The 19618-nt window shown below is 40.9% G+C and overlaps 2 pseudogenes; both read left to right on the top strand.

Annotated features, from left to right (window-relative positions):
- Positions 1 to 11850: 11850 nt before the first annotated feature.
- LOC149162712 (leucine aminopeptidase 2, chloroplastic pseudogene) lies at positions 11851 to 12947 on the top strand (annotated as a pseudogene).
- A 4359-nt stretch (positions 12948 to 17306) lies between these two features.
- LOC149162711 (leucine aminopeptidase 2, chloroplastic pseudogene) lies at positions 17307 to 18374 on the top strand (annotated as a pseudogene).
- The last annotated feature ends 1244 nt before the right edge of the window (positions 18375 to 19618 follow it).

The raw sequence follows: 19618 nt of genomic DNA, 5'->3' as shown, positions 1-19618 counted from the left end.
TCCGAAGAATCAATCGTGGACGAGAATTTGTTTCTGATATCAACAAGCAATGAGTGGTATGGAGATATCATAATTTATCTCCAAACCCAAAAGTTCAGGCCTAACACCTCTCACTCTGAACAAAAACGCATACGATACCAAGCTAAAGACTACATGATCGTCGGTGATACGCTTTACCGTCGTGGTATCGATACAGTTCTGAGGAGGTGCCTTACCCATGAGGAGGCCGAAAAAGCCCTAAATGAGTGTCATTCAGGCGCGTGTGGGGGGCATCAATCTGGATATGCAACAACACAAAAAATCTTACGAGCAGGATACTTCTGGCCAACCATGTTCAAAGATTGCATAATCGCAGTCAGAAGTTGCCATGCTTGTCAAATTTTTGATAGCAAAACCAGAAGACCACCCGCACCTTTACAGCCAATAGTTGTTGTTGGGCCTTTCGCCAAATGGGGCATCAATTTCATGCAATGTAACCCCACCTCGACCGGGGGGCATGGGTATATTATAGTCGCCGTTGACTATTTTACCAAATGGGCCGAGGCGATGCCTACATTGGATAACACTGGTGAAACAGCTGCCCTTTTCTTTTTCAATCATGTAGTCGCAAGGTTCGGCGTACCACAGGCTATAGTTATAGATCATGGATCGCATTTTCGCAATCACATGATGGTCGAATTAGCTGCCAAGCTAGGGCTATCTCACGACAGCTCTACCCCGTATTATCCGCAAGCCAACGGACAAGTTGAGGCGATCAACAAGGTCCTGAAGCGTATGTTGCAAAGGATGATCGGGGTTCACAAAAGAAGGTGGCACCTAATCCTGTACTCAGCCTTGTGGGCTTACCGAACATCAGTAAGAAATGCAACCGGGTTCACACCTTTCCAACTGGTGTATGGCCTGGAAGCAGTCTTACCAGTCCAGTGCGAAATTTCGTCTCTTAAACTCGCAATTGACCTCCTCCCCGGAACTTCAAAAGAAGAGGCCCGTTTCTTGGAATTAATCCAATTGGATGAAACCCGTCGTGACGCCGCTTTGGCTAACGAAGCCCATAAGAAACGAGTCAAGGCGCAGTTCGACAAAAATGTCAAACCCCGTGTCTTCTCAGAAGGTGACTTGGTCTTGCTTTATGACCAAGAATCCGACAAATTGGGAGCAGGTAAATTTAATTCTTTATGGATGGGCCCCTATATTGTTAAACAAGTGTTAGCAAAAGGAGCCTACGAGTTAATGGATTATGACGGAATTCCACTGGCGCAACCCCGCAATGGGTTGTACCTTAAGCGTTACTATGCTTAAATAGTAACCTAGGTGCTTTTGTTGTATTTTGTTTTCGCTAAAGTGTTTGTTTTGGTCGAGTAATCCACCTTTTTACATTTATTGCAGATGTCGAACCTTTCTGAGACATGTGTGGGATATGCCGACGAAGCGAGTCGTAGTTCGCGGAACCTGTCCTCCGCGGCCTGGGCCATTTTTGATCCAAGCGGCGAGTTAGTGAGTTTCAGAGGTGTGTGTATTGGGCAATCAACGAATAATATCGCTGAGTATAGCGCGTTGATAGAACTCCTCTCTGATGCCATCACCCATGGTATACGCCGACTGATCGTCAGGCTAGACTCACAACTCGTGATACTACAACTCACTGGTATATACTCTGTCCGCAATCCAGCTATTTATCATATGTTTCTAAGGGTTAAGATTTTGGAAAGACAGTTTGATTTAATTCAATACCAACATATTTCCAGGAACTTAAACACATTAACCGACTCATTAGCAAACTATGTGTTAGATAGACATTTGCAACATTTATAAAAGGAAATGCATCATCAATGTTGTACAAGTGGATCATAACTCAACCAGAATAAACCCCGAAAATCAAAAAATATATATAAAAGTTGTTTATTGTTTACACATAATGTTTTGTAACCAAGACAAAAATTGGTCGCATGACCCAAAAACTAAAAAATGCTAGGGGGCACCCTAGCCTAGTGATGCTCATGATAGCACGTCACGACCTGTGCAATCATATGCAAGAGACGAGTCCATCGTCTAGGCACACCAGTAGTATTTCGCTGCAACTGTAAAGGTAACTCGTCGATCCGTACATCTGGAATACCGAGAGTAAGGCTCTCAACCTGCTCCTGCACATATGTAAGGGTCTCGGCCACGTCAAGGTCGCGAAGAATAACCCTCCCAGCAGGCTCCCCTATTGGAGCAGCGACTGGCGGTCTCGGGCGAACTGCTGGATGAACAGGACCAACATCTGCAATGCACACAAGAGTTTGATTAAGGTCTTGACAGAATAAAGCACAACAACATTATGAATAAAAACAGTAAACAGTGATATGGTCAGAGATTTTACCAATAGCGCCCCACTGTTCGCCATCCGGTAGCACCAAATCCGGATCACCTCGGAAATCCATGCCAACATATGGATACTCAGAATAGACCATCTCCTGGCGCTCGAACCACCTGAAGAAGGTATCAGTGAAAGTAATCTGAGGTTGACCAGCATGCCTAGACATGTGATCAACCCATCTCTGCATGCGTGGCTCGGTCGGAGAAGGCAAGTCGAGTGCAATATACTGAGGCTGCATCAGTGGTATTTTCTCCAAGGCAAAGGCAGTCAAAATAGAACCAAATCCAAAGTTCTTCAGCTTCCCATCCTTTACCTTGGTCAATTGACTTTTCATCTGAACAAGTACTGCATCACACCAGTTGAATACTTTCGGTTGGAGACACTCCAAGGCGTGCTGTACATAAGATCTGTTGGCAACATGAAGAGATGCACTACCAGCCATCCTACCAATAGTATACAGAATGGACCTGAGAGACCTGTCAGTAATCTCACGGATAACAACCTTGCCGTCTCTGCTCGGCTGGGAACCTTCCCTGCAATACTGGCGGACATAATCTCTCACGGAGTCATTCCCTCGGGCCGAACCTGACAAAGAAATGGGGGCACCCCGCCTTGACAACCCAGTCAAGAAGTAAATGTCTACGATGGTCAAGGGGATGGATTTGCCCCTAATCTGGAATACTTGGTTGATAGGATCCCAAGCATCAAGCATATACTGCAGTAAGGAGATCTGTGCTCTCATGCTAGAGATACGGAAGAACTTCAGCAGGCCACAGTTCCGCAGTGCGTTCACCGTGACAGGATCATGGAGGGAAATCATGTCCTCTTCTTCATGTTCTCGTTCTCGCCATGTAAGGGACATTTTGCTCAAAGATCCCTGCAAAACAAACAAGAGAATGAGTAAGATCCTAGATTTGATGAGAAACTGGCGAAATTTCATCAAAAACTGTGCAAAAAGACCTGTCTTCTGTGCCCAACGCAGGTAGCAAGTGTTCTACCTGCATTGAAGGTCAAACTACCTTAAGGCAGCTTGACATTCAACGCAGGTTTCGAATGGACCACCTGCGTTGATGGCAGGGCGCCCTGACAAAACCCCAGGTGCTCAGGAGGACAGGGAAACAGGCACAGAATGGAAAAATGAAACCATGAAAAGAAAGAGCTAGGGTTTAGCTCCTACCTGGTCCTGACGGCGCCGAGAATCGTCCACAGAATCTCCCGAAATCAGCTGGTGAAAATCAAGGGGGAAGAGGCACCTCCAAAGCTCCAACAAACCAAGTTCACTTGAAATGGTAAAATGAGAGGTAAAAACACTTTTTAATTTCTTTTTACGTAGTTCAAAGCGAAATATTAGGGTTTAATCTCATTTTCAAACAAATGTTATTCATTTCTAACTAAGTTTGATGCAGCAATTGTGAATGCAGTACTATCTTTGAAAAGGGAAAAACTAGTTATGGTAAAAAATCAAAATTTGACCATATAAACGAGCAGTTTTAGCATAAAGTTCATGCTCGTTAAAAAATAAACGCAAGGTCCGAGCAGTTTTAACGCGGAATTCATGCTCGTTAAAAAATAAACATAAGCACCACCCGGTAAATAACCACTGTGAATGTAACCTTATCAGCCATTAAAGCCTTGGCCGTGTTTGCACCGTCACCTCCACTTTTCATTTGGCCGATCGTTCACCTCCATATGATTGTTTACCTATTTTGAGGAACAGCTGCGAAGAGTGATTTCACCTAGCCATCCTTGTGACACTGCCGTGATTGGAAAATTCCAACCTGTACCTGGAATCAGCTGCTAACCCTGTTTATCACTCGTTCCTCAAAAGACGAGTCTTCTTTAAGCTCTTTTCAACTGACTCGTAAAATATGAAAAGATTGCCGAGTTTTGGCCTTCCAGCTCGTTAAAGCGACCAAAAGTGCTATCCCTCCTCTAGATTTTAATCTTTTTTGGACCTGAGGGATTATTGCACAAAAAGATCGAGCGCTTGTTTTGTTCGGCTCGTTAAAACGATCGAAAACTCATCCCTTCTGTATTGTTTTATACTTTTTCGGACTTAAGGGATTAGATGACGAAAAAGGAATTTTGGAGTTAACTTTATGTACCTTTTCAGACTCTCTAAAAATGAAAAGGAACCGAGTTGTCTTTGTCGTTAGACTCGTTAAAATCATTAAATAGCGACAAACTTGTCTTTAGACGAGAACGAGTTTCACTATCGCTAGGCTCGTTAAAACATAGCGATAGGCTTGCCCGAAGGGCAGGTTATAGAACAAGCATATGTTATCCTCCTCAAGCTTGACAAAAATAAAGAGGTACTGGTCAGCAATGACTGGGGAAAAATTGGGAGAAACTAAAGAAAACTTTGATGGTAGCAAGTCGCTCTTGAACATGACACTTTTCCTTCGTACCACAATCGGGTTGGGTTGTTTCATTCACCGGTCACATCACCATGGTCTCGCCATACCATCCATAATTGGGGTAATGCTACCGATCCATCGCATCAGTGTCGCCATATGTTCAAGAGAAGTCGTTTAGAAAGAGTCAACCGGGTCCCTTCCACTGCCATACATTATCCTTCATCCATTCATGACCGCCACCCTGAATCATATGTCACAGATCGTTTTCACCTCCATCAAAATCATTAGCTCCGTTCCGTGTCACTGATGTGGGATTCATTAAGGCCCTCCTTTGACGGATCGCTTCTTGTCGACATCAGCTCATTATCCAAGAAGTTGATCTAGGAACAACCCCTTCAGTACTTTGAAGCTTGCATGCCTCAATGGCAAGTTTCTCACTTCCGGCGACAGGTATACATCAATGACCTTCGACTAGAAGATTTTGCGTGGTGTTCGACGCCAAGTCCTTTATTCACACCACGTGAATTGTACTGCAGTACCTTGTGGGTCATTATCATTATCGGTGATTCCTCTCGCGCTTGTTAACGGTTTACATCATTGACCGGTAATCAAGCGATGTCTTTCCATGTTCGACTTCAGAACAATTCTCACATGGATCGACTTGTACTTAGAGTGAAGATCGAACGAGTTTGAAGACCCCGGTTCTAGTTTCATCCATCCGGGCTGCGATATATATTCGGGAAAGATAAAGATATTTGACATGTACATCATTGCAGCAGACAATCATCCTACTCAAAGGATGATAATTTCATCAAAATTATCAGTCTACCATCAGACGATTGTCTGTTCTATGTACAGAAAATGAATTTATAAAGCTGAGCATGGGAATGCCCGCCTCAGCTAGATCATGAAAGCAGTATGAAAAATAATGTATTGTATTGTATCTTATTACAGGTCTCCTCCCAGCAATTGGATGAACTTCGGACCCTCCTGGATAAAGCATTTCACCCGATAAATGGCCTCATACTTTAGGGGGCAACTGTTATAGACATTTTTGTGCCTTACAGCATTGAGCATGAAATGTCCATAATCTTAGGGATCCAAAGTCCCTAAACAAGTTGTTCCTACCCCTAGAGGAACAAGGCTAACTAACCACAGAAATTCACAGAAGTTCTCCACCTGAAACTGCTCAAAAACAAGTCAATTCAGGATCATGTCAACTGCTCCACTGACCATCTGCGCTGAATGTCAATGGCTACACTGGCTACCTGCGCTGAATGTCAACTCCAACACTGGCTACCTGCGCTGAGCGAGATTGGACATGTGGCAGGCTCATTCCTCAAGGTGTCAAAACCCAGGAAGCTTCCAAAATGACACTTGCCTCAGGGAATTCGACTGGTGATGAGTAAGAGGTTCCAAATCTCCAAGTGGAAGCAAGAACCTCCAAGTGGAATCAAGAACTGATAGAGGGAGAGGACACTAGTCAGATCTCAAGCTGACTCATCCTCTCTCCAAAACATCTATATATGGATCTCTCCTCCATGAGATCTAGGGGCTGGAATTTTGTTATTGCAAAGAATTGTTGTTGGTTTGAGACTGGAATCATTGGGTGCTTAATGCTCTGAAGGGAGGTGAAGATAGGAATTCCATTCTGCTGGGAAGGAGATGCTGGATTGGAGCCCTCTAGGTTGTATCTCTTCCTGAACCTTGTTATTTATCAATAAAGCTATCTTGGTTTTCTCCTATATACTGATGTATCTTTGATGTATGATTGCATTAGTGTATTTGATTTATTTCTAATCCTGAATCATTTATGAATATGAATATCTGCCTTTGTGTTGTGTTCTTCTCTTGTCTCAAGTAGTTGTTCTCTTGTCGCAAGTAGCTGTTCTCTTGTGATCTTGCAGGAATCAAGTAGTTGTTCTCTTGGGCGAACGAGGAGGCAAGTAGCTGTGAACACCCAAAGAGAAGAGGATCTGGATTGAGGGACAAACGGAAGACACCGGTAAGTCCATTTATCTCTCCTCTTTCACATTTCATAAAGGAAGAAACCAGAATAGCTGTCTCTGTTTGTTGCTAAGGCACTGTCACACCTTAGGTGGATAGGATCGTCCTGCATAGGCATTTTTCCCCACAACACATAGCACCCCAGTACACTAGCTAGGTGCGTTGCAACGCACCTAAATGCACTACCAGGGTGCGCTGAGCGGGAAATGACAAATGGCAGTTTCATTCCGCGAGGTGGACAGACAATGGAAACTTCCAGAATCTTCCCCAATGACACTTGCCTCACTGAGTTCGACCAAGGATGAGTAAGAGGCTCTCAGTCTCCAAGTGGAAGCAAGAACTGACAGAGAGAGGCCACAAGTCAAATCATAAGCTGACTCATCCTCTTTGCATACATCTATATATGGATCCCTCATCCCAGAGATCCAAGGGGCTGGAATTTTGTACTTTGCAGAGAATTGCTGTTGGTTTTGAGATAGAGATCAGTGCATTGGGTGATTTATGCTTTGTTGGAGGTGAAGAGGGGATTCCTTTGCTGGGGGGTTGATGCTGGATCAGGAATCATCGGTTGTAACTCCTCCTGGACCTTCTTGTGATATCAATAAAACTATTTGAGTTTCTCCTACATGCTTGTGTATCAATGATGTTTTTGTTATATTTGCATGTTTAGCTTAAATCTGATCCTAAGCTATTTATGAATGTAAATCGATGTCTTTGTGTAGTTTTCCTCCTTTGTGATCTTGCAGGAACTTGGTGAAGCTGGGCAAGTAAGGGAGCAGATAGCTGGAAGCTGTCAAAGAGGAGAGAGATTGGATCAAAGGACTAGCACAAGACACAGGTTGGTTCATCCTATTCCTCTTCGTTTACAGTTCATAAAGAAGAATACGAAAGTAGTTTTCCTTGTTTGTTGCTAAGGTACTGTCACACCTTAGTGGGATAGGGGCGTTCTGAGTAGACACTTTTCCCGTCAACACATAGTAAAAGTGCTAATTTGTATCCTAAATTTCATTAAATACATTATATTATAGTCCCAACACTTCCTATATGTTTTCCTCCCTTTGTTGTCTAGGGTTTCCCTCATCAAGACCCTAGAGTTTCATGTTTTGGGAACACCTCATTACCAACTCTCTGTCTTTTTGGATTAAACTTTAAGCACCCATTTTTATTCAATATTGGGAATCTAAACAAGTGTTTTCCTTCCCATAACCTATGATTTTTTTCCCATAAACATAGAGAGGATCATCCATGGGAAATGCATAACCATCTTGTTCAAAATTTTGGATATGTAACTATAATGGTTAGGAGAGGTCCCAAACTTAAATTTATCAATATTTTGATATCCTCACCACTAAAAACCTAATACATGTACATAAACATAGCCAAAATATAATGTGTCTCTATTGTGTTTAGTGATTATGTAGGAAATTTCAATATAAGGACTATCATTTTTGGAGGATAACCAAAGAGGAAATCTCTTAGCTATAAGAAATATTGTACATTGCTAATAAGCTAAAACAATGGCACATATTAGCAAAATTAGAAGCCTCAATTAATTGAAGCTTAGGAAAAGTTCATGCCCAGTGAAAAGGGAGCATAGAATTGGAAAATTTGTTGGATGTTATGAAGCTACACTCCAATGTCTTCATTAGTGTACGTGTTAGAGGAAAACCAAGGGGAAAATTGCTTGACTGTAAAGATTATTGCATGTTGTAGAAGAAACATAGGAATATATCCATGCCTCTATTACTAGTAGTTTCACTTTGGAGGTATAAGGGAAATTGGAGAAGGATATGGATTAGCTAATGGAACATTGTCAATTGCAAATTACCATGAACCCATTATTGTTTTCATTTGAGAAGAATAGAACATTTATTTCTAATGACATAGTTGATTATGATGACAACATGAAGAGATTGCCACTTTAATATCATGACATTGTCTTTGATCCTAAAAAGCTAGAATATTCTCAAATAGCTTTATAACATATTCCTCTTGCTGAAGTGAATGTGGAATGTCTCCTATGCATATTCTAAACACCTCCACGGATTTCTAGTATCTCCTATTATCTATAGAAAGAAAGAAGTTAGAAGAATAATCATCGTTAAGGAAATTTTTAGGTCTAAAATGGGCCTTTTGTTTATGGGAAAACTAGTGTATTTTCGATTTGCTAGTCCCACTAGGATTGGTAGCTATCCTAGAAACAAACAATCAAAGCAATTTGTGATTTCCTTTATGTATGATAGATAAGAGAGGAGCAAAGGGATCAACTTGGATCTTCTGCTTGACTCCTTGCTTGATTTATCTCTCCCTTGATAGAGCTTGCACCTCTTCTCCCACTTATCCCGCTCAATGAATACCTGTAGAGACAAAGTGATAAAACACCATCAAAGCATCTCGATCTATTATATCATAAACAATGCAAAATCAGAAATACATTGATCATACAATGGCATTCACAAATAACAACATTCACAAATACACGATTGTATGGAGGAAAACTCAAAGAACTTTATTAATAGTAGAAGGGAGAATTACAACCCAGTTGTCTGATATAGCACCATCCTCCCAGCATCAAAGCCGTCTTCACCTCATGAAAAGCAAGATCACCCAACAATACAATGCCTTTTCTCAAAGACAAACTGTCAACACTTCCTTGCAAATTACCAAATTCCAACCTCTAGATCTCTCAGATGAGGGATCCATTTATAGATGTCTGCAAGGGTGTGAGTCATCTCTAGGTTTTTGATTAGTGTCATTCCAATTGTTGTTCTTGGCTCCACTTGGAGATTTCTTGGATCTCTTACTCATCCCTAGGAAAATTTAGAGAGGCAAGTGTCATAGGAGAAGTTTCTGGAAGATTCCATGAGCATCCACTTAGCAAACTGTCTCTGACATTTGTCCATTCTCACTCATCGCACCCCACAGAAGGCCTCTTCAGTATGCATCGCACCTGGCTAGTGTAGGAGTCAGTATGCATCGCACCTTGACAGTGGAGCAGTCAGTATGGTCCAGTTTTGGCCAGTTTTGAGTGATTTTTCAGGTGGAACTTTTGAGGAATGATGTAATCAGTTGACCATGATCCTTTAGGGTATGAAACAAAATTTTTAGGGGTTAAAGAGCCCTTGGTTTATCGACATATAACATTGGGGTTGTAGTGCCCAAATATGTCTATAACGTTTGCTCCCTAAAGCATGAAGTCGTAAATCTTTTGATGTCGGGTGAAATGCTTTAACATGAGGATCCGAGGTATTCGAACTAGAAGGTGACATGTATAAGATACAATACAATACATCATCATCATATTATTTTCACGATCTAGCTGAGGCGGGCATTCCCATGCTCAGCTTTAAAAATTCATTTTCATGTACATAGGACAGATAATTGTCTGCAGTTGCAAACTGGTTCTTCTTTTGAAGAGTCATATTCCTTGGTAGATGACTATCTGTGTAGCTTCTGTGTACATTTCATGTTTTTATATCCCTGAATATATCGCAGCTTGGATGGATGAAACTAGATCTGGGGTCTTCAAACTCGTTCAATATTTGCCTGATGTACAAGTCAATCCATGTGAAAAGATGTCCTGAAGTCGAACATGGAAAGACATCGCCTAATTACTAGCCAATAATGTAAGCTGTTAACAGGCACAAGAGCTATCACCAATAATGATAATGACCCTCAAGGTACTGCAGTACAATTCACGTGGTGTGAATATATGATTTGATGTCGAACACCATGCAAAATCTTTCGGTTGAAGGCCATTAATGTAAACCTGTCGCTAGAAGTGAGAAACTTGCCATTGAGCCATGCAAGCTTCAAAGTACTAAAAGGGTTGTTTCTAAGTCAACTTCTTGGATAATAAGCTGATGTTGACAAGAAGTGAATCGTCATAGGAGGGCCTTGATGAATCCCACATCTACAACACGAAACAAAGAAAATGATTTCCTATAGGTGAAAAATGATCTGACGATACAAGGTTCAAGAATGGTGGTCATGAAAAATAGAGGGTGAAGGTATTGCAGTGGATGAGACATTAACTGGATGGTGGATTCTATGAATGACTTCTCTTGAACATATCGGTGACACTGAGATGGATTGGTAGCGTTAACCCCAAAAATGGATGGTGTGGAGGACCAATGGTGATATGACTGGTGAATGGAATAACCCAACCTGACTCAATCATGGTGATGGAGTGAAAGTGTCATGTTCAAGAGCGACTTGCTACCATAAAATTCTTCAAGTTTTCTTCCCTTTTTTTGCCCAGTCATTACTGACCAGTACCTCTTTATTTTTTTCAAGCTTGAGGAGGATAACATTTGCTTGTTCTATAATTTGTCCTTTGGGCAAACCTGTTGCTATGTTTTAGTGAGTCTCGGGACAGTGAAACTTATTCTTGTCTGGGTGGACAAGTTTGTCGCTACTGTTTTAACAAGTTTAACGACAAAGACAACTCGGTCCTTTCATGTTTAGAGAGTTTGAAAAGGGACGAAAAGAGAACCCCAGTAGTTCTTTTTCGTAGCATAATCCCTTAAGTCTGAAAAAGATTAAAATAATACAAAAGGGATGACTTTTCCGATCACTTTAGCGAGCCGAAAAAGACAAGCGCTCGAACTCTTTTCATGAGATAATCCCTCAGGTCTGAAAATTTTAAACTATACAAGAGGGATGGTGTTTCCAATCACTTTAACGAGTTGGAGAGGCCAATTTCTTGACAATCTTTTCATATTTAGCGAGTCTGAAAAGGATTTAAAGTGGACTCGTTTTTTGAGGAACGAGTGGCGTTTTAGGGTAGCAACTGGTTCCAAATGAGCTTGGAACTTCTCAAAACATGGTGATGTGAAGAGGGTGGCTAACAAGACCACTCTTCACAGCTGTTCCTCAAAATGGTAAACAATCAAGTGGAAGCGTATGATCAGCCAAAATAATGGAGGTTGTTATCACTGACAAAATTTCAATGCCAAATGTCTTGCATTTGTTTGATGGTAAAGCACATAAATCCTTTTTAGCAGTTTCGCAGCGCAACATGCTTTAAGTGATTTCGTAGCGCATAATTCATATTTTGCATTGGCTGTGCTACGAAATTGGGGATTTGTCCGAAACCATAGCCCACCCATATCACCTTTGTCTCCTATGGGTTTTGTGGGAATATCTGACTCATGTCACAGTGTTGAATCTTATCATCAATATACAAATAATACTGCTGTGTTTCATTCTCAAGGTTTTTCCTATAATCACGCTACATTGGATGTACTCACTGCAAAGATATTGGATGTAGAGCAATGTGAAGAGTTGAAAATGGGATCATATTTAGGAGTGGCTGCAGCATCTGCAAACCCTCCAAAGTTCATTCACCTTTGCTACAAGCCTCCAACTAGAGATGTTAAGACTAAACTTGCCATAGTTGGAAAAGGATTGACATTTGATAGTGGAGGTTACAACATCAAGACAGGACCATGATGTCTTATTGAACTCATGAAGTTTGACATGTGAGGTTCTGTAGCAGTTCTTGGTGCAGCAAAGGCTATTGGTAAAATTAAGCCTCCCGAGGTGGAGGTCCATTTCATTGTTGCTGCATATGAAAACATGATTAGTGGCACTGGTATGCGGCCTGGTGACATAGTTACAGCTTCAAACGGGAAGACAATTGAGGTAAATAACACGGATGCTGAAGGCAGGTTGACATTGGTAGATGTTTTGGTTTATGCATGTAAACAAGGCGTTCATAAGGTGGTCGATCTTGTAACTCTCACTGGAGCCTGCATAATTGCTCTTGGAAATGAAATTGCTGGAATGTACACTCCCAATGATGAAATGGCAAAAGAAATATCCAAAGCTGCAGAAATTGCAGGAGAAAATTTTTGGAGAATGCCACTTGAGGAAAGCTATTGGGAATCAATGAAATCTGGGATTGCTGATATGGTGAACACTGGAGGCCGTCCAGGTGGCTCCATCACTGCTGCACTTTTTCTTAAGCAGTTTGTGGATGAAGATGTGCAATGGCTGCATATAGACATGGCTAGACTAGTGTGGAGTGATAAGAAACGTGGTGTAACAGGATTTGCTGTCTCAACCTTGGTTGAATGGGTTTTGGAAAACTCATCATGAATACTAGCTGAACAAAAGGGGTTCTGTTGACGTTTATTATTTCAATATTTCTGTGAACATGATCAACTGGTCTGCTGTATCGTCTTTTCTGGCATGGATTGACTGGTCAAATAAATATGAAGATTGGGAGCCGAGGTTTTGTTCCCTTTGTTCCCAGTTCACCAACTGAAGCTAGAAATGGCGATGCATAGGCACGGTAATTCTAACCGAGTGTTGATGATCTACCAGTTTCTGGTTGAAATTGTATATCTGAATGAGCTGAGACACACAAGTCACAACAGGCATGAGTTTGCTAACTGTGTGTCGTAAGGGCGCTTGAATGAGAATTATCGCTCATAGAAATAAATCTTCTTTTATCCTTATCATCGTCAGAATCCAGATAATGTGGTCACTTGCAGGATTTCTTCACACTCTATTTGTATATGACCTATGTTTGAAACTTTGATTGTTTGGCCGATTGGTGTCATGCACCAGAACAGGGTAATGAAAACGCGGCACTTTAAATTGAGCAACACATGGCACTTTAAATTGAGGATGCCCGACGGTGATATCGACGGATTCAGCATCCAGCCCATCACAATCAATAGGGTTCTTTCTACACCTCATAAATAGCCATCGACTTAGATTCAAAGCCAATTCCGAAAAAGTTACAGGGACATGGTTGACAAGGCCATTAATGAGAGAATCGTTCTGAAGTTGACAAACATCTATAACCAGTTTTGGGGAAAGAGCAACACCACAGCTGCTCGTTTGCCATACTGTGAGGGAAATTTCCTTCCAGATAAGATGGAGAAATTTATAATGAAGATGGAAGAAGAGAACTGGAATTGCAGAAGAAGAACGTGTTTGACTATTTCTCAGAAGGATAATCTTGTAATGAAGTAGCTTAAGATGCTCATCGAGGGGATTAAACGACATCATATGTTGATTAATTTGCATCCTCGTTGTTCTCACTGTTTCCATGCCTTGGTGAATTCCAAATACTGGGTCTGCAAGATATGCTTGCGGGATTTCCAGATTTGTAATGAATGTTATGAGAAAGATAGAAGATGTGATCTATCTCAAAGGCATGGTGGAGGGAAGCATAAAATTGATCCTGTTGAGGTGAAAAATGTTGCTACAGACACGGACGACGAAGAAGAAATCAGGAGCCCCTTTTTGACAATCGTGAGGATTTTCAAAACCTCTGTAAGGGAAACTATTATCAGTTTGACACGCTGCGCCATGCCAAGTATTCCTCCATGATGATTCTGTTTCACATCTGCAACCCAAATAAGCATGCATTCATAGATGTATGCAATAATTGTAACAAGAGAATCGAGGTAGGAGATTACAGGTCTTATTACAGGTCAAACGGTGTCAGTTAAGGTGTATTTGGCATGTAAATTTGGCACTTCTGAGTGACAATACACCACTTATTTTGAACCATGCACTGCACATGCTCAACCTGAATAGAATCTGGTGTCGTTTAAAGTTTTCAAAGACAAGAAACTTTCAAGAAGGTGCTAAGAATGCAAGAGTATGGGCATCTCTGGCCTCTGTTTTTCTTGGTTAAGGCCCAGTACATAGTCCAGAGTCCAGCTGTTCTGAAAATAGGGAAATGTGGTCTAGGACATGATGAGTCAGGGATTCTTTCATTTGTAGTTTCTCACAGTGGCAAATCCGAATGACATACTCTCAAAACAAGGAAGGGATCCTTTGTACACAGAAAACCATGTGGCGGCCACAGCAAGTAGCTTGAATGCTTTCATTCATTATCACTGGCAGCAACATTCATGTGTATAAATGGTTCAAATCAATGCGGAACCTGCACTACTGTATGTTAGAGCCTGAATTTCTTCCAGAAGAGCAAGTTGTTTCAAATAATTTAGCAGTTTCGTAGCGCGCTACGAAACTGCTGTAGGTGATGATTTTAAGCACAGAGTAGCTATTTTGATAATATGAGCGGGAATTTTGAAAGAGGGATACCTGTCCATCAATACAGCCTCCAACACATCAGGAACATGGTAGTGCTCTATATTTTTGGGATATTAAAGAGCCAAAAACATGCTGCTGCATATTCGAATAAGTGGTGGAAGACTGGAACCGAGAAACAGGGGATTTCTCCTAACATCACTGAACCATCAAAGCATTCAGCATCCAAAGCCAGCATGGAGCTTTAAATGCTCATCTCAGTCATCTCAGCCAAACTGCAAAGAATCCAAGTGTCAAAGAACAAGAAGGAATCTTTCTACGAAGAAGATAGTGTTAGAGTTATAATCAAAGTAGAACTCTTTAGAACTCCACTTAGCATTAATTGTATTTAATAGTTTGTTGTAAAGCAGATAGGTGTCATTAGTGACAGTCATCGAGCTCCCCTCATGCTGGAGGAGGAAGCTCGAAGTGGTTAGAATAATGTTTCTATATATAGCTGAAATATCTATGTAATGAGAGATGGATATTTGAGAAAACAGAGTATTGTTTTGGCTTGTGTAAAAACTCAGTTTCAGTAATACAATTTGTTGCTTTTCTTCGCAGGATTCATACAGTGTTTCAATGCTCAAGATATGTGGTTTTACTTTATCCTTAATGTTTTTACAGTTGTATAAATACACAATCACTCAGAATTCACTTATGCTGCTCTAATTTCCTGTGTGTATTTGTAAGCTGAGGTTTTCTATGAGATGTGTTTTGAGTATTTAAGCATCACATGCCCTGACTTCTATGTATGAGTAGTGTTATAGTTTACTGAAGTATGATTAACTCCATAAGCCCAATGGAAGTCTTTGTAATGTCTGTCCAGCCAGCATGTTTGTTAAATTCACCTTACAAGAGTTAGCCATCTTATCAATAGTCAAAATCAATAACCTTTTGAGAGAGCCCTCTCAGGCTAGGGAGGCTAATCCTTAGTCAAAAGATTGGTCTGAAACAGTTACACAGAGTTTGCTTGATCAGCAGCCCTTCAGTGCTTGATTTTGTGATAACATTTTGGTGCGTTTGCCGGGAGTCTGAAGATTATTCATTCCCGAAATCATGAAGCTGAACTTCTGAAGGTAGCAGGGGCTCAGAAGGCTTTTGAGGTTGCAAATCTACCTTGGCGACTCCATTGTTGAAGAATTCAAAATTCATACATTCATGGTGATTCCACTGGAGTTATGAAGGACCCAGATGCTACCATTCTTACTTCAAGGTATGCATGCATAAATTTTTCAGGAATTCATGGTTTCCCAAATCATTTTCCCAAGGATGCATAGTTTCTAAAGAATGGTCCAAAATTCAATGGAGAAGATCTGAGTTTAACTTTGAAGCATATATCAGATTTCTGTGATTTTACCGAGCTTCTTAGAGTTAAGCATGAAGATGTTTGCATTATGTTGTTCTATGATTCACTTCAAGGGAAATGTAAACAATGGATTGAAAGCTTTCCTGCCAAATCCATTAAGTCATTTGAAGACTTTTGGCTTATGTTTTTGGAGGAATGGATAGATAGATCAGATGTGGTGGCAAACTCTCCTTCAATTCAAGGTTTCAAACAATGGAATAATGATCATAGTAATGGAGAAACAGTTGAAATTTTTTCTTTATCCTTGTCTTCTTATCTAAAATCATTTGACTGCAAGGCAGAGGATAAGATGAAATTTTTGGATAAAGTTGCTGAGGACATTGAGAAAGACATTGAAGGTTTGGAAGGTCAAATTCAATCATATAGTCTTCATAATCATGATCATTATTTTCAGAAGCTTTCTATGGCAGAACATAAGGAGAGAGTGTTGCTTCCTTTCTCTTTCGCGATTGAGGAACTGGACACCGTTGTTGAAGATCAGCTTTCACAACCAGAAAGTTACAAGAATCATCAAGCTGATCGTGTATTCTGGGATCCTATAGCTGACTACATGGAAGAGTTTTACTCTCCAGTGTTTCAGTTTTTCTATGAAGATCAAAGGCAATTTCAGTGGCAGCGGTCATCACAATATCATATTGGCTCTGAACTCCGATGTAGTCAAAGAAATCCAATATTAGATAAGACAAATGATTGGCTACATTGGAAATTTCACATTGATTGAGCTGAAAGAAATTTAAATTGTTAGGGTAGGTAGGTAGGAAAATGCAAATAAGCTCAAGGTTGACTGAGCATTTTTTTTTAGTAGATGTAGATTCCTTTCTCCTACAGTGATCATCAAGCTTAAGCCCGAGGTGAAGGTCCAAGAAGCTGAAAGAAGATGTTTGTCAAATAAATTTTACAAGGCACTGGAACTGCAGGTTCTTAGTGTACCACAAGGGCACACTATCCCAAGTGGAGCCACTGTTATCACTGACAAAATTTCAATGCCAAATGTCTTACATTTGTTTGATGGTAAAGCACATAAATCCTTTTCAGCAGTTTCGCAGCGCAACATGCTTTAAGTGATTTCGTAGCGCATAATTCATATTTTGCACTGGCTGCGCTACGAAATTGGGGATTTGTCCGAAACCATAGCCCACCCATATCACCTTTGTCTCCTATGGGTTTTGTGGGAATATCTGACTCATGTCACAGTGCTGAATCTTATCATCAATATACAGATAATACTGCTGTGTTTCATTCTCAAGGTTTTTCCTATAATCCCGCTACATTGGATGTACTCACTGCAAAGATATTGGATGTAGAGCAATGTGAAGAGTTGAAAATGGGATCATATTTAGGAGTGGCTGCAGCATCTGCAAACCCTCCAAAGTTCATTCACCTTTGCTACAAGCCTCCAACTGGAGATGTTAAGACTAAACTTGCCATAGTTGGAAAAGGATTGACATTTGATAGTGGAGGTTACAACATCAAGACAGGACCAGGATGTCTTATTGAACTCATGAAGTTTGACATGTGAGGTTCTGCAGTAGTTCTTGGTGCAGCAAAGGCTATTGGTCAAATTAAGCCTCCCGAGGTGAAGGTCCATTTCATTGTTGCTGCATATGAAAACATGATTAGTGGCACTGGTATGCAGCCTGGTGACATAGTTACAACTTCAAACGGGAAGACAATTGAGGTAAATAACACGGATGCTGAAGGCAGGTTGACATTGGCAGATGTTTTGGTTTATGCATGTAAACAAGGCGTTCATAAGGTGGTCGATCTTGTAACTCTCACTGGAGCCTGCATAATTGCTCTTGGAAATGAAATTGCTGGAATGTACACTCCCAATGATGAAATGGCAGAAGAAATATCCAAAGCTGCAGAAATTGCAGGAGAAAAGTTTTGGAGAATGCCACTTGAGGAAAGCTATTGGGAATCAATGAAATCTGGGATTGCTGATATGGTGAACACTGGAGGCCGTCCAGGTGGCTCCATCACTGCTGCACTTTTTCTTAAGCAGTTTGTGGATGAAGATGTGCAATGGCTGCATATAGACATGGCTAGACCAGTGTGGAGTGATAAGAAACGTGGTGTAACAGGATTTGCTGTCTCAACCTTGGTTGAATGGGTTTTGGAAAACTCATCATGAATACTAGCTGAACAAAAGGGGTTCTGTTGACGTTTATTATTTCAATATTTCTGTGAACATGATCAACTGGTCTGCTGTATCGTCTTTTCTGGCATGGATTGACTGGTCAAATAAATATGAAGATTGGGAGCCGAGGTTTTGTTCCCTTTGTTCCCAGTTCACCAACTGAAGCTAGAAATGGCGATGCATAGGCACGGTAATTCTAACTGAGTGTTGATGATCTACCGGTTTCTGGTTGAAATTGTATATCTGGATGAGCTGAGACACACAAGTCACAACAGGCATGAGTTTGCTAACTGTGTGTCGTAAGGGCGCTTGAATGAGAATTATCGCTCATAGAAATAAATCTTCTTTTATCCTTATCATCGTCAGAATCCAGATAATGTGGTCACTTGCAGGATTTCTTCACACTCTATTTGTATATGACCTATGTTTGAAACTTTGATTGTTTGGCCGATTGGTGTCATGCACCGGAACAGGGTAATGAAAACGGGGCACTTTAAATTGAGTAACACATGGCACTTTAAATTGAGGATGCCCGACGGTGATATCAACGGATTCAGCATCCAGCCCATCACAATCAATAGGGTTCTTTCTACACCTCATAAATAGCCATCGACTTAGATTCAAAGCCAATTCCGAAAAAGGTACAGGGACATGGTTGACAAGGCCATTAATGAGAGAATCGTTCTGAAGTTGACAAACATCTATAACCAGTTTTGGGGAAAGAGCAACACCACAGCTGCTCGTTTGCCATACTGTGAGGGAAATTTCCTTCCAGATAAGATGGAGAAATTTATAATGAAGATGGAAGAAGAGAACTGGAATTGCAGAAGAAGAACGTGTTTGACTGTTTCTCAGAAGGATAATCTTGTAATGAAGCAGCTTAAGATGCTCATCGAGGGGATTAAACGACATCATATGTTGATTAATTTGCATCCTCGTTGTTCTCAATGTTTCCATGCCTTGGTGAATTCCAAATACTGGGTCTGCAAGATATGCTTGCGGGATTTCCAGATTTGTAATGAATGTTATGAGAAAGATAGAAAATGTGATCTATCTCAAAGGCATGGTGGAGGGCAGCATAAAATTGATCCTGTTGAGGTGGAAAATGTTGCTACAGACACGGACGACGAAGAAGAAATCAGGAGCCCCTTTTTGACAATCGTGAGGATTTTCAAAACCTATGTAAGGGAAACTATTATCAGTTTGACACGCTGCGCCATGCCAAGTATTCCTCCATGATGATTCTGTTTCACATCTGCAACCCAAATAAGCATGCATTCATAGATGTATGCAATAATTGTAACAAGAGAATCGAGGTAGGAGATTACAGG

The sequence above is a fragment of the Pinus tabuliformis genome, chromosome 5_2 (genome assembly GCF_031772625.1).
Source record: "Pinus tabuliformis cultivar Carrire ecotype Pingquan chromosome 5_2, CPIR1, whole genome shotgun sequence".
Lineage (NCBI taxonomy): Eukaryota > Viridiplantae > Streptophyta > Pinopsida > Pinales > Pinaceae > Pinus > Pinus tabuliformis.
This window is presented reverse-complemented; position numbering and strand designations above follow the sequence as displayed.